This window comes from Bos indicus, chromosome 19, assembly GCF_029378745.1.
Source record: "Bos indicus isolate NIAB-ARS_2022 breed Sahiwal x Tharparkar chromosome 19, NIAB-ARS_B.indTharparkar_mat_pri_1.0, whole genome shotgun sequence".
In the NCBI taxonomy this organism is placed as follows: domain Eukaryota; kingdom Metazoa; phylum Chordata; class Mammalia; order Artiodactyla; family Bovidae; genus Bos; species Bos indicus.
In genome coordinates, this window is record NC_091778.1 from 60,325,201 (window position 1) to 60,346,503 (window position 21,303).

At 43.9% G+C, this 21,303-nt stretch overlaps 1 long non-coding RNA gene across 4 annotated transcripts in view; it reads left to right on the forward strand.

The window, feature by feature from the left end:
- The window catches only part of LOC139177661 (uncharacterized), a 272,522-nt gene that overhangs the window by 95,440 nt on the left and 155,779 nt on the right, over window positions 1-21,303 (forward strand). Inside the window, exon 5 of one of the 4 annotated variants that reach the window (XR_011562201.1) lies at window positions 12,507-12,576. The exons of the other annotated variants lie outside the window; for them this stretch is intronic. This is a non-coding gene — a long non-coding RNA (uncharacterized lncRNA). The remainder of the gene's footprint in view (window positions 1-12,506; window positions 12,577-21,303) is intronic. 4 annotated transcript variants of the gene reach the window in all.

Consider the following 21,303-nt stretch of genomic DNA (forward strand, 5'->3'; position numbering starts at 1 on the left):
TACTTTTTGTTCATCGCTTTACCCCAGTGCCTAGGGCAGTGCTAGGTATGTGATACCGTGTGTAACACCATGCCATAGCGCGTGTGCTCAGTCGGGTCTGACTCTGCGATCCTGTGGACTGTAGCCCACTAGGCTCCTCTGTCCATGGGATTTCTGAGGCAGGAATGCTGGAGTGGGTTGCCCTTTCCTACTCCAGGGAATCTTCTCCACCAAGGGATAGAACCTGAATCTCTTGCATCTCCTGTGTTGGCAGGTGGATTCTTTACCACTAGCGCCCCTGGGAAGTTCAAGTACTCGATAAATATATTTGCTAAACTAATACTTTGGCTCAGCTCCTCTTTAAGGCAAAGTTTTATTTCTTAATCAGATGATTTTTTTTTAAAATTTGACTCTCCTGATAAAATGCTGTTCTGTACTCTTGGTAGTTTGTTAATTCTTTACATTGAGGGTGGGTTGGAGGCTCCTCCTTTCTTTCTCTCTCTTTGTGTCTTTCTTTTTCTTCTTTCCTTCCTTCTTTCTTTTTCTGTCTTTGTTCTTTCTTTCTTTCCTCCCTTTCTTGTCTCTCTTTCTTTGTACTCTTCTGGATTGAAACAAATTAAATCTGCCTAATGGACTGTTTAAGATGTACTGAGATCCCTATCAGTGGAGGAACATTGAAGAACCTGATAAGGGGTTAGGTTGGATGATATTTCCAAGTCTGCAATTTGTGGTTCTGTATCCTTTGTTCTGAGAGCTCTCAGTAGGGGCAGTTAAGTGAAACAGTAGTCTGAACTGGTTTTCTGCCTATAGCTTACATTAGGCTAAATGCATTTTGCATATGTTTGAGATGACTCTTATAATGGCAAATATAAACTTACAATTTTCCTTACTCTGATGGGAGATCCTATGACGTCAGGTCCTGGAAATGCATTTAAACCCACCCAGCAATTGGTTGGTGCCATTCCACATGGTCTACCAGTCACTTAATGTGGTCAGTTTTAAATAATACAAATATATTGTATAAAGTGACACTGCAATTTAAGCAAGGCACATAATATTTTAAAAACCTTGGATTTGGAAAGGAGAGAGTACATTTGTTTTTCCTCTGCTACCCACAGATATAAAAATAAAGACGGGGAAGAATTCTGGGTGGGAAATCAGGAAGGCTGAGTTCTTAAGTAGGTTCTTCTGTCGATAAGATGGAGAGAGATTTCCTGTTTTTTTTTTTTTTTTTTCCTTTTTCTGTATATGAACATTCAAACTGCAAAGTAGCTTTTGCCAATTATGGAGCTTTCAGAGACTCCTGGAGCTGGGCTCCTCTTGCGTAATGTCATTTGCAGCTGAATTCTGATGCACTGAGGGCTGCCGAAACAGTCCCCGGCCTAGTACAGAGACCCAGGGCTGCGACGGGCACTCTCACTTGGTCCGGCCTTGCAGATGAGTCCAGAGTCTGGATGAAAACAGGATGTGGGCCCCTGAGAATTGTCCTAAAGACTGAAAGCATTTGCCTGGGCCCCGGGCCTCCTGGGTGAGGTTCTGCCTCTGTCGCCCAGCGTCCCTTCCCCATGACGTAGACAGAGAGGACTCTTACCCCCGATGGCAGACATTCACTGACACTCATCTCAGACTTCTGGTTCAGGTAGCCTCTTTCTGCTCTCTGGCTGTGGATTCTGTTTCCTCCAAAGAATCCTGCATCCCATCTACCTAGAGAAAGAAAAAAAAACCAAAATCTTGCAAAACAAGAAAAAAATGAAAAAAATCTAATGAAACTAGCGACCTCAACTCCCCTGCTCACTCACATTGTGCAATGTGGAGTCTAATGGAAAATGAGATTTTTTTTTTCTTTAAATGTGTTCATTTTTGGCCACGCTGCATCTTCGTTGCTGTGCACAGACTTTGTCTCCAGTTGCAGTGAGTGGGGCCTCCTCTCTAGCTGTGGTGCTCGGGCTTCTCATTGTGGTGGCTCCTCTTGTTGAAGAACGTGGACGCTAGGTCTTGGGGCTTCAGTAGAGCAGGGCCTGGGGCTCAGTAGCTGTAGCTCCCAGGCCCCGGAGTGCATGCTCCATAGCTGTGGCACATGGGCCTAGTCGTTGCAAGGCTTGCGGGATCTTCCTGGACCAGGGATCAAACCGGTGTCCCCTGCGTTGCAAGGCCGACTCTTAACCACTGGACCACCAGTTTCAGACCTTCCCTGGAACTTTCACCCTCTGGTTGTATATAAATTAGAGCCCCTGATCTGCATCTTGGGGCGTCTAGTACTTTGCTTTTATAGTGTTGATACTTGACACAACTTGAGTGGTTTTTTGCTCACTGGCTCTCTTCTCGATGTAAAATCCATAGGAAAACGAGTGCATCAGTTTTCTTCACCAGCTTTTTTTCCCACATCATCCGCACAATGTTTGAAACAGTAGGTATCCAGGAAATAACTGGCTCAGGCTTTTAGTCCGCTTTTTTGTTTGGTTGGTTGGTTGATTTTGGCCATGCTGCTTGGCGTGCAGTGTCTTAGTTCCCCAACCAGGGATTGAACCCAGGACCTTGGCAGTGGGAGTGGTGAGTCCTTGTGATTTTGTTTTTGTTCAGCATGTAGCAGTACTGGGTTAGCAGAGGATGGTGCGGGCCTCTGACCCTGAGAACGCTTTGACCCAGACAAGGCTTCACGCTTCTCACTGATGTGTGCAGTCAGACATGTGCCAGTTCTCTGGGAATTCCTGTTTTGCAGTTTTTCTGCGAAGGTGAATATAGGTGCAGAAAAGCTTTTAACTGATTGTATGGTCGAACATAGAATTTAACTAATTCTTTAACTAATACTTTTGAACTGTGGTGTTGGAGAAGACACCTGAGAATCCCCTGGACAGCAAGGAGGTCAAACCAGTCCATCCTAAAGGAAATCAGTCCTGAATATTCATTGGAAGGACTGAGGTGAAGCTAAATCTCCAATAGTTTGACCACCTGACGTGAAGAGCCAACTCGTTGGAAAATACACTGATGCTGGGAAAGATTGAAGGCAGGAAGAGAAGGGAATGACAGACGATGAGATGGTTGGATGGCATGATCGACTCAATGGACATGAATTTGAGCAAACTCCGGGAGATGGTGAAAGACAGGGAAGCCTGATGTGCTGCAGTCCATGGGGTCGCAAAGAGTCAGACACAACTGAGCGACTGAACAACCACCACCACCAATTGGTCAAATGCCTTGAGGGAAAAAAATATACAATGCCTGACATTTATACCCTTTGGGGGAGCAATACATCTCAGTGTGTGATTATCAGATCATTTCTCCAGGATTTCCTGAGAAAATGAAAAGAACAGAAGGTTTAGATTGAAGCAAGTAGAAGAGAGAGTAAAGTGAATTCTATCTCACTTAAGTTCTACTCATGCTAAATGACTCATGTGCTAAGGTCCATCTAGTCAAAGCTATGGTTTTCCAGTAGTCATGTATGAATGTGAGGTTGGACTATAAAGAAAGCTGAGCACCAAAGAATTGATGCTTTTGAACTGTGGTGTTGGAGAAGACTCTTGAGAGTCTCTTGGACTGCAAGGGGATCCAACCAGTCCATCCTAAAGGAAATCAGTCCTGAATGTTCATTGGAAGGACTGATGCTGAAGCTGAAGCTCCAATACTTTGGCCACCTGATGTGAAGAACTGACTCCTTGGAAAAGACCCTGATCCTGGGAAAGATTGAAGGCGGGAGGAGAAGGGGATGACAGGACGAGATGGTTGGGTGACATCACCAACTCAATGGACGTGAGTTTGAGCAAGCTCTGAGAGTTGGTGATGGACAGGGAAGCCTGGCGTGCTGCAGTCCATGGGGTCGCAAACAGTCGGACACGACTGAGCGACTGAACTGATGTGCTGAGTGTAGCAGGGGTGGGGGGGTTGGGGTGGGGGGTGTGGGACGGAGGGGTGAGGGGTGGAGATCAAAGGGTAGGGGGAGAGGGTGGGGGATGGGGGAGGGGGGTGGGGTTTGCCTTGGGGTGGAATCATTCATTAGGTAGATGGTGCAGAGGCTGGATTTAAGCCTACGTATCACTCTGTGGGGGCTTCGCAGGTGGTGCTATTGGTAAAGAACCTGCCTGCCAGTGCAGGAGACATAAGAGACAAGGGTTCGATCCCTGGGTGAGGAAGATCCTCTGGAGGAGGACATGGCCACCCCCTCCAGTATTCTTGCCTGGAGAATCCCAGGGACAGAGGAGCCTGGCGGGCTGCGGTCCACGGGGTCGCCCAGAGTTGAATAGGACACGTATTTCATGCTATGGTGAGGGGGTCAGGCTCGGGATTTCTTTCTCTTTTTTAGAGTTCTCATGTTTAAACATCATTTCATCTGTTTATGTGTTGGGCTGTGCTGGGTCCCCGTGGCTGCGCTCAGGCTGCCCTCCAGCTGCTGCACCGGGCCTGCCCCTGTGGTGCTTCTCTTGCTAGGGCTCCAGGGTGCTCGGCTTCAGCAGTGGCAGTGCCCAGGCTTCGTTTCCCCATGGCAGGTAGAAACTTCCTAGACCAGGGATGGAACCCATGTCCCCTGCATTGGCAGGCGGATTCTTCACCGCTGGGCCATCAGGGAAGTCCCAGGCTGGGAACTTGTTGACCATGACCTTTGGAAATATGTTACTTCTTTCTTGTGTCCTGATGTAATTTTTCTTTTATTCTTCCCCTCCCCATTCCCCCCACTTGAAAATACACACTTTTTGAACTGCTGCTTTTTCGCTCCTTTCTCCTCCTCCTCCCTCTGTATTTTCATGTGTGGGTGGTTGTTGTTGTTTTTTCCTTTCTGTGTAGAATAAATCGTAGAGGATAGCCAACGTTTTTTCTGCAATGCTCTACAATTCAGATACTTGGCCAAATCAATTTTGTTTGCTTTTGATCAGGACGAAGGAAGTTCAATTTTCCTAAGCAGAAAGCATTAATAGGGCAAATTGTGAAATAGCCAGAAACAGGCAATAGGCAGTGAGCGATTTTTTCCTTTTTGTTTTTTAAGTGACTGCAACTACCATGCTAAACTAATTATATCATTTCCTAAATTATTTGGAATGTGTATTTGTAGAACTATACATGTATACATATCTAGCTATACTTTCAGGGAAAATGAAGTCAATGGTTAACCATTTTTTTTTAAAGTCACATAATTCCAAATACAGCAGATCTTTTTCAAATGAATAAGAACCTGAGAAGGGTGGATTTGTGTGCTCCAAGGATCTGATTTTATAGCTCACTTACTTCACTCTTTACCTCCATCTCAGGGCTGGGATCATACCTGATAAGATACTTGGGCAATTGGTTCTGGTTTCAACTTAAGTCTTACAGTCTTACTTATTTATTTAGATTTTTTTTAAGTTAAATATTATATTACAATCTTTGCTCATACTGACTTCTAAGACAAGATTTATATTGTCCAAATTTGCTGTCTTTCTTTTCCTGTGGTTTTCAAAGTGACAAGGGAGGCTCATCCTGAAATAGGACTGTTCTGTCCCGCTAGCAAATGCAAAATGCCTTTAATTGTTTAATCACAGGAACTTAAGGCATGTCAGAGGCTTGACCATTGTTTCCGACTGGGCTAGCCTGTCAGCATTCTCTTAGAGGGTCAAGACACTGAGCTGTCTGATGGATACAACTGCTCTAGAGTGAGCATCCTTAAGCATTTTATAAATGAGGACTTATTTTGGGGTGGGGCTTCCCTGGTAGCTCAGTTGGTAAAGAATCCGCCTGCAATGCAGGAGACCCTGGTTGGATTCCTGGGTAGGGAAGATCCCCTGGAGAAAGAATAGGCTACTGACTCCAGTATTCTTGTGGCTCAGCTGGTAAAGAATTCACTTGCAATGTGGGAGACCTGGGTTCGATCCCTGTGTTGGGAAGATCCCCTGGAGAAGGGAAAGGCTGCCCACTCCAGTGTTCTGGCCTGGAGAATTCCACGGACTGTATAGTCCATGGGGTCGCAAAGAGTCGGACTGAGTGACTTTCATTTTCGGAGTGGGAACCAATGTATTCCTGCTTGTATTGAATTCTGCTGCTGCTAAGTAGCTTCAGTCGTGTCCAACTCTGTGCGACCTCATAGACAGCAGCCACCAGGCTCCGCCATCCCTGGAATTCTCCAGGCAAGAACACTGGAGTGGGTTGCCATTTCCTTCTCCAATACATGAAAGTGAAAAGTGAAAGTGAAGTCCCTCAGTCCCGTCTGACTTCGTGACCCCATGGACTGCAGCCTACCAGGCTCCTCCGTCCACGAGATTTTCCAGGCAAGAGTAGTGGAGTGGGGTGCCATTGCCTTCTCCGTGTATTGAATTCAACCTCATACAAAAACTTTTTTACTTTAAAAAAAAAAAAACCTACTTGATATTGGGTTCTTATCTTCAATTTGAAACCATGAGTGAATCAAGAAACAGTTCAATCCAGGGCTTCCTGGTGGCTCGGTGGTTATGAACCCACCTGCCAAAGCAGGCGACACGAGTTCGATCCCTGGTCCGGGAAGATCCCACATGTCTTGCAGCAACTAAGACCGGGCACCACAACTATTGGGCCTGTGCTCTAGAGCCCGGGAGCTGCAGCTTCTGGACGCTCGTGTCTAGAGCTCATGCTCACCGCAGTGGCAGGAAAAGCCTGCAGTGAGAGACCCACGCACCACGGCTGCAGGGCAGGCCTCGCCGCAAAGAAGACCCAGCACAATCGAAAATAAAAATAAAGATGTATGCTTTTAGAAAAGAGATACTTTAATCCAAATTCTGATTCTTTGTGCACAGGAAATATCCCACTTTCAAAGGGGGCTGAGCAGAAATCAGTAGACCCTAAGAGCCTGTGTTCTCGTATTTCTCTCTCATTTTCTATCTCCATCTCTCTCTCTTGCTCCTCTCTTTTCCTTCCTCTCCTACAAAATGTGGAAGAAGGATAAAAAGTTATTTGACTGAAACAGATTGGAACTGAGTCGAGTTGAACAAACAGGAATCTTCCACAATGAAATGTAAATTTGTCTAAGTCGTGATGCCAAATATGTTTTTTCCCTTTCCTTCTCAATGGTAGCAATAACAGAGCAGCATGTTGGCCCAGCAATCAGGAGGGCACCTTGCCCAACTCCTGGTCTTAATGAAATGGAGCCTTAAGAACAACAACAGCAAGCTTCTCAGGGACTGGCAGAGGTTCAGGGTCTCCATCAGAGCAACTTCGGTTAACTCTCCCCAGCCTCCGTCTTCCCTAGTCTTATTCCTGCTTCTATTCTTTTTTCTCTCTCTTTTTTTTTTTTCAGTTGTTGTTTTGTCAGTAAGTTGTGCCCGACTCTTTTGGGACCCCATGGACAGTAGCTCACCAGGCTCCTCTGTCCATGGGACTTCCATGGCAAGAATACTGGAGTGGGTTACCATTTCCTCCTCCAGGGGATCTTCCCGACCCAGGGATTGACCCGTGTCTCCTGCATCTCCTGCATTCCAGGCAGATTCTTTACTGCTGAACCACCAGGGGTTAGGCCACTTTTATTTCTACTTCTGTCATGAATTTATGTCAAAATCTTGATCAAACTATGTATCCTCATCAAAACTGAAATACGCCATTTAGAAAATTATGTACATTCATATAATTATTACTTTAATACTTTTTTCCTAGAATGTCTTTCATGACATATGTAGATGATCCAAAGGTTAAAGATACAATTCTGCCTTCAAGGAATTCATATCTAGAGGGAGAAAATAACCAATAAGCATAGAATTACAATATAGTGCAGTGGGCGCTGTAGGAGAACGTCAGCAGATTCCTGTGCCTGCACATCTGTAAGATGTCTAGCTCATTTCTGGGCATCATGGCAGGCTTCTAAGATAAAGTGAGGTCTATGCCAAAATGTTGTCACCCTGCTTATTTAACTTATATGCAGAGTACATCATGAGAAACGCTGGGCTGGAAGAAATACAAGCTGGAATCAAGATTGCCGGGAGAAATATCAATAACCTCAGGTATGCAGATGACACCACCCTTAGGGCAGAAAGTGAAGAGGAACTCAAAAGCCTCTTGATGAAAGTGAAAGAGGAGAGTGAAAAAGTGGGCTTAAAGCTCAACATTCAGAAAACGAAGATCATGGCATCCGGTCCCATCACTTCATGGGAAATAGATGGGGAAACAGTGGAAACAGTGTCAGACTTTATTTTGGGGGGCTCCAAAATCAGTGCAGATGGTGATTGCAGCCATGAAATTAAAAGATGCTTACTCCTTGGAAGGAAAGTTATGACCAACCTAGATAGCATATTAAAAAGCAGAGACATTACTTTGCCAACAAAGGTCCGTCTAGTCAAGGCTATGGTTTTACCAGTGGTCAGGTATGGATGTGAGAGTTGGACTATAAAGAAGGCTGAGCATCGAAGAATTGATGCTTTTGAACTGTGGTGTTGGAGAAGACTCTTGAGAGTCCCTTGGATTGCAAGGAGATCCAACCAGTCCATTCTGAAGGAGATCGGTCCTGGGTGTTCTTTGGAAGGACTGATGCTAAAGCTGAAACTCCGATATTTTGGCCACCTCATGCGAAGAGTTGACTCATTGGAAAAGACCCTGATGCTGGGAGGGATTGGGGGCAGGAGGAGAAGGGGACGACAGAGGATGAGATGGCTGGATGGCATCATCGACTCGATGGACATGAGTTTGAGTAAACTCCTGGAGTTGGTGATGGACAGGGAGGCCTGGCGTGCTGCGATTCATGGGGTCGCAAAGAGTTGGACACGACTGAGTGACTGAACTGAACTGAACTGAATGCTCAAATGTTAAGGACAAACTGTAGTGACCTGGAAGAGAATACCTGAGAGGGGAAAGGCTATTTCCAGGAGATGCATGCAAAGAGATGTGAGAGAAATCACAGGATAGGGAAATGAACATAGCTCTACAGTGGCTGACACATTAGTGGGAAGTAGAGGAATGGTAAGCTCAAGGAGCTTTCCATGCAAAGATGGAAAATGGTAAAGGCGTGAAGGGCAGAGTAAAAAGAGTGGGGAATAAAGAGACCTCTGGCAGGTGGAGACTGCAGCCTACTTCTATTCCTATTCCTACTCCTCTTCCTTCTCTTTCCTATTTTATCCTCTGTCTCCCCACATGGCTCCATCAGTGTTTTCTGGGTAAAATTTTCCTGATATGTCTCAGTGAGGTGATTATTTTCAACTTGAGAGGACATCAGACCCAACACATAACAACAAAGAAGAAACAGTGCTCCCGGGTCGAATCTGCCTTGATGCGGAGGTTACCAGAGGGCTTCCGTGCTCACAGGGGTGGTAAGGCGCACAGATCTGCAGTCTTACTATATCTGAGCCTGGTCTCTGTGTCCCGCTATGTCTCCCTGCAGTCTCCACCGTGAGATAACTCAAGAGGTTTTTTTTTTTTAAAGCATTTTTTATATGGACCATTTAAAAAGTCTTTATTGAATTTGTTACAATATTGCTTCTGTTTTTTTTTTTTTAATATTTTGGTGTTTTGGTTGTGAGGCATGTGCAGTCTTACCTCCCTGACCAGGTGTTGAACCTTCACCCCCTGTGGAGGAAGTCAAAGTCTTAACCACTGGACTGCCATGAAGTCCCGCACCAACAGTCTTGTTTTCAGCAAAATGAGGTTTTGCATTCTCACAAGATGCAATGGCTTATACACCTGGTTCATATGCGGAAGTCTACTGGCCTGGCCTGCATAGTCCGTTGCCGCCGTGTGCTGGCTTTGCTTGTGTCCAATGGGCCTGGATACGAGAAGACTCTGTAGCCTGGGTGATGGTGGTGAAACAAAGCAGATATTTCTCTTGTTCCTGACAGTAGTTAAAATGTCAAGAGTCACATGGGTTTGAAGCTTCTGGTAGTTTAATTTGGGGACAAATGTCCTTGATAGTTAAAGGCAGTGCCAATTGTTTTCTTTTTTAAAAAATTTAAATTTATTTATTTTTAATTGGAGGATAATTGCTTTACAATAATGTGTTGATTTCTGCTATATATCAACATGAATCAGCCACAGGTAGCCAGTAGTTTTCAGTGTTTCTAAAGTGCTAGATCCCTCAGCTGTGGTTCCTAAACCCCAAAACACCGAAGTCTAGTATAGTTCCATGTGGGCAGATGATAGAATAAAAATCAATACATTCATTGTAGATTGAACTGAAAGCCTTTGATTTGAAATTCAAAAGCACTCATTAAAAGCATCATTCTGGTTATCCTTATTTGCCTAGTGAGAATTACTTCATGCATTACACATGGCCAGTTATTTAGTTTTCTTTAAAATCAATTGTGAAAAAGAATATCCTGGTTTATAGTTTGAACAACCTTCTTTGGAAATGTATCTTGTATTGGCCTTTTGTAGTATTTTTTTTTCTTTGTAACTGGGGGATCTCATGGTTTAACATTTTATTTCCCCCCTTAAAACTAGCTTATTATTGCTGATGAATTGGCCTTCCAAATTGTTAAGTCAACCTTACCCTCTCTTCCTTCCAGACATCAGTCAAAATGGATTAAATTTTCCCAGTGAAAATTTCCAGTTACAGTTCTGTATATCCAGTCTTTTCAACTTGTCATCACCTAAAATATTACTTTTAAATTGGCTAATAAAGATACATTACATCTCTATTAAATGAAGATAAGATAGCATGATGCCTAATATTTTTATAGTCCTTTACATGAAATGACTTTAGGGAACTTTCCAAAATATTCTTTTCATCCCAAATATATATCTGCTGTGAGTCTAGAAATGACCTGAGCCATGGCTTACCTCGTGGCTCAGATGGTAAAAAATCCACCTGTGATGCAGGAGACCTGGGTTTGATCCCTGGATCAGAGAGATCCCCTGGAGAAGGGAATGGGTATCCAATCCAATATTCTCACCTGGAGAATTCCATGGAGAGAGGAGCCTGGTGGGCTACAGTCCACGGGGTCACAAAGAGTCGGACACGACTGAGTGACTAACACTTCATTTTTCTGGGTTTATCTATTGGATATGAATTCCTAGTCTGAGAAATCTGTACCCCAACCCCTCCCCTCCCCTCCACAAGTCTCACAAAAGAAGCCTTCTTATACTGTGTTAATTGCTCCTACTTTTTGACCTTGTCCTGTATTCTGGAGCAGAGAGTGGGTGAGGAGGAGCGGGAGGATTAACATTATAAGATCTTAAATTTGGGGCGTAATCCAGAGGGAGAGTCTTCTCATAGATGTTGCTGTTTGGGAAAGCCATTTGCAGTGTTGACTAAGAGCTACATGGAAGTGGGGAGTTGCAGAAGGAAAAACACCCAAGGCCTGTTCGAGAATATTGTTGGGAGTAGAGAAAGGGAACTAGGGCGTGGGCAGTAAGAACTGTACTTCCAGAAGCAAAGGCCATGGAGTCAGCCTGTGGTGGTGGTGGTGGTGGTGTAGTCGCTAAGCCGTGTCCAGCTCTTGTGACCCCATGGACTGTAGCCCTCCAGGCTCCTCTGTCCATGGGATTTCCCAGGCAAGAGTATTGGAGTGGGTTGCCATTTCCTTCTCCAGAGGAATCTTCCTGACTCAGGGGTCAAACCCAGGGATTGAACCAAGTCTCCTGGATTGAGGTGGATTCTTTACTGCTGAGCCACCAGCATAGTTGAAGACATTGTTTTTGTTTAGTCACTAAATCATGCCAACTTCTATGTGATTAGCCTGCCAGTTTCCTTTGTCCATGAAATTTCCTAGGCAGGAATACTGGAGTGGTTGTCATTTTCTTCTCCAAGGGATCTTCCAGACATAGGGATCAAACCTGAGCCTCCTTCTTGGCAGACGGATTCTTTATCACTGAGCCACCTGGGAAGCCCTGTTGAATACATAGAATTTGTTTTACTTGAGCTACTGTGTAGCTGAATAGTTAGGATACCAGTATTGGAGCCAGTCTTTCTGAGTTCAAATTCTAGTTGTCCTTGAAGACAGCTGTGTGATCTTCTGCAAATTGCTTGACTTCTTTGAGCTTCCCTTTCCTCATCTGTGAAGGAGGGTTAAACTTCTCTTCCCAGGAGGGCTTTGTGAGAGTTAAAGGTTCGTATAAATGTTTGTTGGATGATACTGAGCATTCAGTAAATGGTAGTTACCCATGGTTGAATGGAACTTCTAGCTTCACCTCCAGGGAGAAATTAGTCTCAATTCAAGTGCCAACCTCCCAGCTGTAGAAACTGCCGTAAATAGCCTGATCTGAAGTCATGCATCTGAAAGTTCTTATGGACACGTACTTCCTCAGTTAACTTTAATTTGACCATTTTATGTTAGACAGTGCGGTTTGTAAGAATTAATGATTTGGGTTATGTTTGTTACGTGTCTACCCATCGATCCAATAGATATTGGTAGATTCTCCTGTTCCCAGCTGTGGACTATGCCCCATGAGGAAATAAAGATTAGAAAAGACAGACAGACCGTGAAGAAATCAAGACATAAGAATGAATACGTGATAAGTACCAATGAGTGGGTTGTCAGAGAATATTTAGGAAACTCAGTTAAATTTCAGATAAACTGAGTAATTTTTTATATGAGTAGGTTCCCAATGTCACATCTGACGTTGTGCGATCTGACGTGTCCTCCTGCCCTCTTTTCCCACTTTTCTTTCTAAAGCCATGTGGGCACGTGTGGGTCCAGGAACGTCCGATGGACTTACCAACTGGAGCCTCCTGGGAGATGATGAGTAAGTCAAATTCTCCTTAAGGACATTCTCCAAATTCTAACCAAAACTCTGCATGTGACAGATGTTTTTCCTGTCTACAAAATCTGCCTGAGATTGCTCCCCTTACACTCACATGATTGTTAACTAGTGGCACTTTCAACTGAAATGAAACATCTTCCTTAAAAAAAAGGAGTAAATTTAAAGTCTCCGCAAGTTCTCTGTAGAAATCCATGTAGAAAAACATGGAGAGGAATGGGGGGTTGTAAATGCCTTTAGATCTACCCCTCATATGCTTACATACATATGCATATATGTTTATGTATATACACACCTACGTGAAAATGTCTATATATGTATGTGATATGTTTGTACACACACATACATATTTAAGTGTATACATACATGTGTGTGCATGCATACACATACATGTGTATACACGGATACATACATATGCACACAAATATATGTGTATATGTGTATCATATATTACACACATATACATATATGTGTGTACACATACACAGAATATATGCTATGTATGGTGTATGTTAGGTACACCTAACAGGTATGTACATATATTTTAGGTACATACACATTCATTTACGTGTTTACATATATACACTACAAACACACACGTATACATTTATATTTGTGTCATGTGTTTACATATATAGTACAAATATGTATGTGTGTATGGCACATACATGCATATACATACATGTATTGTTATATATGTATGTATGTATGTGTGTGAAGGGTGTGTGTGTGCATGTGTGTAAAACAGTGTTAATCCCTTGGAGAACCAATGCCTGTTTGTCCCCTCTTCAGTGGTGCATGGAGATTAACCACAACATCCCTTGCTGCCTTGAAAGTTTTGTACCTGAGTGTGTGCTCTTTTGGGACCTAACTGAATCCTCCCAGACTGGGTGGTTTCCTGTCTGGGCTGCTCGCAAAACAAGGGAGCTGCTGGAGCTGAAAATAGCCCTTGGCCTGATGGCTTGGGCATTGACCGAACCTGGAAAAGTTCTGGAGTTGAGGGGAGGAGAACACAACCATCAACAACGTGCTGACGGAGTGACTCATGACGTCACCATTCCTAGGGGATGGGAGTGAGGCTCTCTGATCAGCGTCTCCCCTTATTTTACAAGATTCTGTGATTTAATTTCTTGTTTATCTTATGGTTCTTCTACCTCCCACACCCAACTCTGTCATCACCCACTGCTGGCAACTTTAGTGCCGTGACACTGCTATGAAGTGTATTGGAATTGACAGTTTCAGGAAATACAAAAACTGGCGTTCAGTTGATGATCAGTGCGTGTGTGCTGGATGGACTGCAGGCTACCAAGTTTGCCATATTGCTACTCTGTGTTGGTCAAAGTTGGGTGTCATGAGTGAGGGAAAAAAAATACCATGTCTTCAAATGAAGTGGGAAGAGTTTCACTTAATCCATGCCCCAAAGAGAATGAGTTTTTGATAACATATGGGAAGTTCATCGGATTTATCCTACTTATCTTAAGTAATTTGCAAAATGAAAGGCCTGCATATGTGGCCTTTGTACGTTGTAAAAATTCTCATGACATTCCCATGTCCCAGTACTCTCTTCAAAATGTTTCATCCTAAGAAATAACAAGGTTCAGCAAAGCTTTGCTGTGATAGGGGTTAGAACTGCCTTATGCTTGTGTTGTGGGTCTTAATTAATTGTCACTTGTAAAGCAGTTTGCAGTCTGGACAACAGATTCCATTAGTATATACTTTTTTCCCTTCAACAAAATTTTCCACTGACTAATGACTAACCTTTTCATTTCAGTAGAAATACTGGGAACTGGTGAAATGAGAAGCCAAAACTCGGTAGCCTGAAATTTTGCTGCTATGGTCTTGAGCTGTTTCCATTTCTTTTTTAGAAACATCAAGCTGCATAATTTTTTTGTGTGTCTGCTGAAAAACTCTGCTTTGTCATTTCTGCTTTCACCACTTCTGGGTTATTTTTTCTTAGCTGTGATTGAAATTTTTTCATACTGATCTACACTGGAGGTGACCAAATAGTTACAAGACAGAGAGGGGAGAACAAAATCTTATTTTCTTTTTTACTTTATTTATTTTTATTTCTTTGGCTGTGCTGGGTCCTAGTTGTGGTACGCGGGATCTTGAGTTGCTGCCTGTGGGATCTAGTTCCCTGACTAGGGATCGAACCCAGGTCTCCTGCATTGGGAACGTGGAGTCCTAGCCACTGGACTACCAGAGAAGTCCTAATAACAGCTTATTTTGAAATAGTGTAATAAGGACAGATAGCAATTGGGGACTTTTGAGATAAAGAGGGAATGATCATTGAATATCAACAACTCTTTGTCTTCACACACTTATGATAATTTGTCAGTAATATGCAGATGTAAGTGGACCCAAAGGCAAGTTAAGTTTCAAATCTCTTCGGATCAGATCAGATCAGTCGCTCAGTTGTGTCCGACTCTTTGCAACCCCATGAATCGCCGCATGCCAGGCCTCCCTGTCCATCACCAAATCCCGGAGTTCACTGAGACTCACCTCCATTGAGTCAGTGATGCCATCCAGCCATTTCATCCTCTGTCGTCCCCTTCTCCTCCTGCCCCCAATCCCTCCCAGCATCAGAGTCTTTTCAAATGAGTCAACTCTTCGCATGAGGTGGCCAAAGTACTGGAGTTTCAGCTTTAGCATCATTCCTTCCAAAGAAATCCCAGGGCTGATCTCCTTCAGAATGGACTGGTTGGATCTCCTTGCAGTCCAAGGGACTCTCAAGAGTCTTCTCCAACACCACGGTTCAAAAGCATCAATTCTTCGGCACTCAGCTTTTCTTCACAGTCCAACTCTCACATCCATACATGACCACAGGAAAAACCATAGCCTTGACTAGACGGACCTTTGTTGGCAAAGTAATGCCTCTGCTTTTGAATATGCTATCTAGGTTGGTCATAGCTTTCCTTCCAAGGAGTAAGCGTCTTTTAATTTCACGGCTGCAGTCACCATCTGGAGTTTACAACTCCACAACAAGATGGTGTATGTGTATAGGTATAGTTGAACCACTCTGCCACACAATAGAAACTAACACTACATTGTAAAGCAACTATACCTCAATCAAGTTTTTTTTAAAAAAGATGATAAAAGATGTTGGTGAGGATGTGAAGAAAATGGAAGACTCCTATATTGCTGGTGGGAACATAAAATGGTGCAGCCACTTTGGAATATAATTCAGTGGTTTCTTAAAGTTATCATAAGTTAATTTCAGTTGCTCAGTCATGTCTGGCTTTTTGCTTCCGCATGGACTGCAGCACTCCAGGCTTTCCTGTTCTTTACCAACTCCCAGAGCTTGCCCAAACTCATGTCCATTGAGTCTGTGATGCCATCCAACCATCTCGTCCTCTGTCATCCCCTTCTCTTCCTGCCTTCAGTCTTTCCCAGCATCAGGGTCTTTTCCAATACTTTGGCCACCTGATGCATACTGACTCATTGGAAACGTTACCATAGGACACAGATTTTACTTTCCAGTATATATTTAAGAGAAGTGGAAGCAAGTCTTCAAAACAGCATTACTGTTTTATTATTTATTTATGCCTAAAGATGTCCATCAATTGATGAATAAAGTGTTGAATATCCCATATAGTGAAATACTATTTGTCATTAAAAAGGAGCAAAATACTGATATGGTTGTATGTGGGTGAAACTTAAAAATATTATGCTAAGTGAAAGAAGTCATCTATAAAAGATAAAGGTAGTATTATACATATTATCTTATTCTTTTCATATGAAATGTCAGAAAAGGCCAATGTACAAAGACAGAAGGCTTCCCTGATGGTTCAGTGGTGAAGAATCTGCCTGCAATGCAGGAGACCCATGTTCATTCCCTGGGCTGGGAAGATCCCCTGGAGAAGGAAATGGCAACCGCTCCAGTAACCTTGCCTGGGAAGTCCCATGGACAGAGGAGCTTGGCAGGCTAGTCTGTGGGGTCCCCAAAGAATCAGACACGACTTAGCGACTACAGAAAAACAATAAAGACAGACAATGGATTATTGGTTGCCAGGTCCTTTGCATAATTATTACTGTTACAACCCTAGGTGTACTCTGCTGCTGGAGCTCACCAGCCTGCAGGATTCAATTGCATGCGTGCTCATCACTTCCGGTGTGTATGACTCTCTGTGACCCCCTGGACTGTAGCCTGCCAGGCTCCTCTGTCCATGGGATCCTCCAGGCAAGAATAATGGAATGGGTTGCCATGCCCTCATCCAGCGGATCTTCCTGACTCAGGTTGAACCCACATCTCTTCAAGTCTCCTGCATTGCAGGGTGGATTCTCTATGACTAGAGCCACCTGGATTTGATTATTTGGTCGGTAACATGCTGAGAATTTCTGGGTTTCCATGTTTTTGACAACTTTGGTGAGGCAACCGTTAGTTACCTGATTTACTTTGCATACCTAGAGTGTAATGAGACTTGCAAAGTCAAAAGAAGAAAATGGCACTTCAGTGTACAGTTCTGTGAATAATCAGATCTTACTGTGATCTGAATCGTTTTTAGTCTTTCTCCGACAGACAGGTTCTTTGGGTGATGTGGTGGTCTGTCCACAGATCAGCCTGCTAGGAGCGGGAACTGGCAGGTTTCTCTGGGGCTGTCAGGCAGTGCCTACACGAGCAGCTCCTGGTATTTGGCCAGGGGAGATTCAGATTTTTTTCCCATTGGAATATGTTTGTAAAAAATTGAGCTTATTAGAACAAATTTGCTTAAACAATGCAAGACACGTTACCTAGGAATTTGTGAAAAAAGGAGTCACTTTCCCTCTTCGTTTTTCCTATGTAAACCTGCCCTATGCTTTCAGTAGCAACTTCCTGGTCAGTGTGTGTTTTCATGTCACGCCTGGTAAGATTGCTGAGGAGTGACATAGTGTGACCCAGGCAGCTATGTTTGCTTTCCTGACGTGCTTTCATCATCACAGCGTCTGGTGGGTGTTTACTGCTGTCAGCGTGGGACCTCTGCATGAATGGTCTGAGTGTCTTGGCTTCAGGAGGTGGGGGACCCTGGGAGCACCAGAGAACCCCGTCCCTAGTCCTGGCTCCTCGCAGAAATGGTACAACCTGATCGTTGTACCGTGCCGAGTGCTCCTGGCTCTCTGTCCAACACAAGCACCCCCCGAAAGAGTCGGTGGAGCTTCCAGGACCTGAGGGAAGGCTTTGAAACAGAAGGCAATTTTATGGAGATGCTTGAGCTCCCCAGCCTTCACAGTTCAGCCTTGTCACTTCATCTGCCCTTTCTTCTCACAGATGAAGCTCCTGAAACCCAAGAATGATCTGTGAGTTACGCCAATTAACACAGCAAATGCCAGCTACAAACCGTGAGATAACTTCAGCTTCCTCGCCTAATTCAGTCCTTTTATCCCCCCCCCGAAAACACTGCCTCCTGTTCTTAAAAGTCATTACAAGGATTATTTTGTTTAATTTTGGAGATTTTGAGTATCCTTATCTCTTAATGACATTATTCTTTAAGCATAAATTTCCAACTGATGTTGTTTTTAACCAATATCTAGTTTTGTGTCCCTCAGTCTTACGGACAGAATGTGTGTTTTTTTCAGTAACAGGAAACCAGGGGGTCGGAGTTTTGTCCATAAATGCTAATGGAAGAATTCAATTAAGGACTGCTTTTCTACATAGAAGGTCTTTAACCTGTGCTGTGAAGATCAGCCATCTTCTGCAAGATTAACAGTTCATTGTGTTTCCAGGCTCGCAGCAGTTTTCACTGTCAGTCTCCTAAGACACGTTTCTAGAGTTCTCTCAACTAATGGTTTCTCAAGTTGGAATCCTGTGTTAGCTAAGAGCATTTTCATATTTTGACTGATATACACCATTCTTGTGGTTTGGAAAGAGTTTTTTAATTCTTCAGTTGAAGTAGAGGTTGTCAAGGATATTGTGTACTTCCAAATCAACAAGCCTGAATACAAAATAGGCAGATGCTGACGTAGATACTTAGAACACTGTTCAGATAGAAAGTCTCCTTAGGTTTTGATCATACCTTACTTATTACAATGTTAGACTGTTTATGCAGGATTTCTCCTCACGGAAAGTTATAGGGGCTTCCCTGGGGGTCCAGTGGATAGAAATCTGCCTGCCAATGCAGGGGACAGGGGTTCGATTCCTGGTCTGGGAAGATCCCACAGGCCACAGAGCAAGTAAGCCCGTGCACTGCAACTCCTGAAGCTCATGAGCCCGAGAGCCTGGGCTCTGCATGAGAGGAGCCCCGCAGTGAGACGCCCGCGCTGCGGTGGAAAGCCGCTCCCTCTCACCTCAGCTAGAGAATGCCCGCACACAGCGATGGAGACCCAGTGCAGTTCAGTCGCCCAGTTGTGTCCGACTCTTTGCGACCCCATGCACCGCAGCACCCCAGGCCTCCCTGTCCATCACCAACTCCCAGAGCTTGCTCAAACTCACGTCCATCGAGTTGGTGATGCCATCCAACCATCTCATCCTCTGTCGACCCCTTCTCCTCCTGCCTTCAATCTTTCCCAGCATCAGGGTCTTTTCCAATGAGTCAGTTCTTCTCATCAGGTGGCTAAAGTATTGGAGTTTCAGCTTCTTGATCTCCTTGCAGTTCAAGGGACTCTCAAGAGTCTTCTTCAAAGACCCAGTGCAACCAAAATAAAAAAACAAAAAGACGGCCTTCCAATGCAGGGCATGTAGGTTTGATCCCTGCTCCAGGAACTAAGATATCCCACATGTCTCATGGCCAAAAAACAGAAACAGTATTATAACAAATTCAATAAAGACTTTAAAAATGGTCCAGATCCCCCCCCCAAAAAAATCTTAAAAAGTCATAAAGATGCTCATTTATTGATAAACAGAATGAAGACTTAGTTTATTCTCATTAAGTGTTGGTCACTCAGTCCTGTCTGACTCTTTACAACCCCATGGACTGTAGCCCAGCAGGCTCCTCTGTCCATGGGATTCTCCAGGCAAGAATACTGGAGCAGGTTGCCATTTCCTCCTCCAGGGGATCTTCCTGACCCAGGGATCAAACCCAGGTCTCCTGCATTGCAGGCAGATTCTTTACTGTCTGAGCCACCAGGGAAGCCTTTATTTTCATTTGCAAAGAGCAGTTGAAGAAGCAAATCATTCCTCATCTGGGAAATGAGCTTCAAGAGAGCAAACCTGGGGAGAAAGAAAAGGGATAAGGCAGAAAGTTGAGAAAAATTCCAGGGGATCGTGTTGATTTGACAGTTGATCCAAAGAGCAGGGAAAGACTCAAAACCATCTTTATCAGAGACTCTGCTTTCTGTGAGACTGTGCTTGGACATGTGCTATACCCAGTGATTTTCAAGAGCCAGTTAACAGTCTGAAACTATGCTAGGTTGCTTGGGAGTTACAAAAATGGATGAGACCAAGTGCCTGTCCTGAAGAAATTCATGGCTCATAGCCTGGAGCAGGTTGGGGGAGCTTGAGGTACACACCTGCTGTGGGCTGAATTTGAGAGTCCCCTCCAAATTCATACGTGGAAGCCTAACCTCCAGTACCTCAGAAAAGGACTGTGTTTGGCAATAGGGTCTTTTTTTTAATTCTCAGAAGACAGATCTTACTCTGTTTTTTGTTTTAAAATTATTTATTTATATGGCCGTTGTGGGTCTTAGTTGAGACATGTAGGATGTTTTATGATAGTTGGGGCACATGGGGTCTTTTAATCATGGCAGGCAAACTCTTAGAGTGCGTGTGGCATGTGGGATCTTGTTCCCAACCAGGAATGAAACCCGGGTCCTCCGCATTGGGAATGGGAAGTCTTAGCCATTGGACCACCTGGGAAGTTCCTGTGATAGGGTGTTTAAACACGTAATTAAGTTAAAATGAAGTCATGACAATGAAGCCTAGGATGACTGCCATCCATATAATGGCGTTTGGACACAGACATAGAGAAGAACGGTGAGCACACAGTGAGAAGGCGGTGGTCTGCAAGCCGAGGAGGGAGGCCTCTGAGGAGACCGACCTTGCCAGCACCTGACCTCAGACTTCTAACCTCCAGAATTGTGAGAAAATAAATTTCTGTTGTTTAAGTCACCTGGTCTGTGGTGGCAGCTCTGGCGAATGAGACAGCGCCCCAAACCAATAGAAGGCAAGGTCAAGGTAGAGACCTTAGTAGAGGCCTAAGTCACATGCTGAGTACAGAGAAGGGACAGCGTATGTCCTTGCCTGAAAATCAGGAAGGGCCTCATAGAACTGGAAAGATAAGGAGGACTTGAAATGAGAACACTTGGAGAGTGGGCTTTCTAAGCAAAAGAAGCAGAATAAAGACACTTTATACAATTCTGTAGGATGTTGGGAGCAATGAAAGACAATCCATGTTAGCTGAGTGTGTTTATCAAAGGGGAAAACCAAAAAAAGGGAAGAGGGAGATTATACTGAAAAGGTAGGTTAGGTTGTGTTTGACTTTGGACTCTAGGCTAAAGAACCGAGAACACAGGCAATGGATGGCCACACATTTATTTTCAGTGAATTGCTTCACTGAACAAATATTTTTTAAATGTTTACTTTATGTCAAGTGCTATCTTAAATAAGCTTGGGATATTTTAATACGCAAAACAGATATTTCACCTTGTGAAACAGAGACAGACAATAGATCATAAACATAATGAGTGGTGTATTTATGACGTCAGTTTAATGCATTACTTCAATCAAAATTATCTTAAGCATAATGGACTTTATAGTGTGTTGGAGGAAATAAACTATAGTAAAATGTGTAGCAGAGGTCA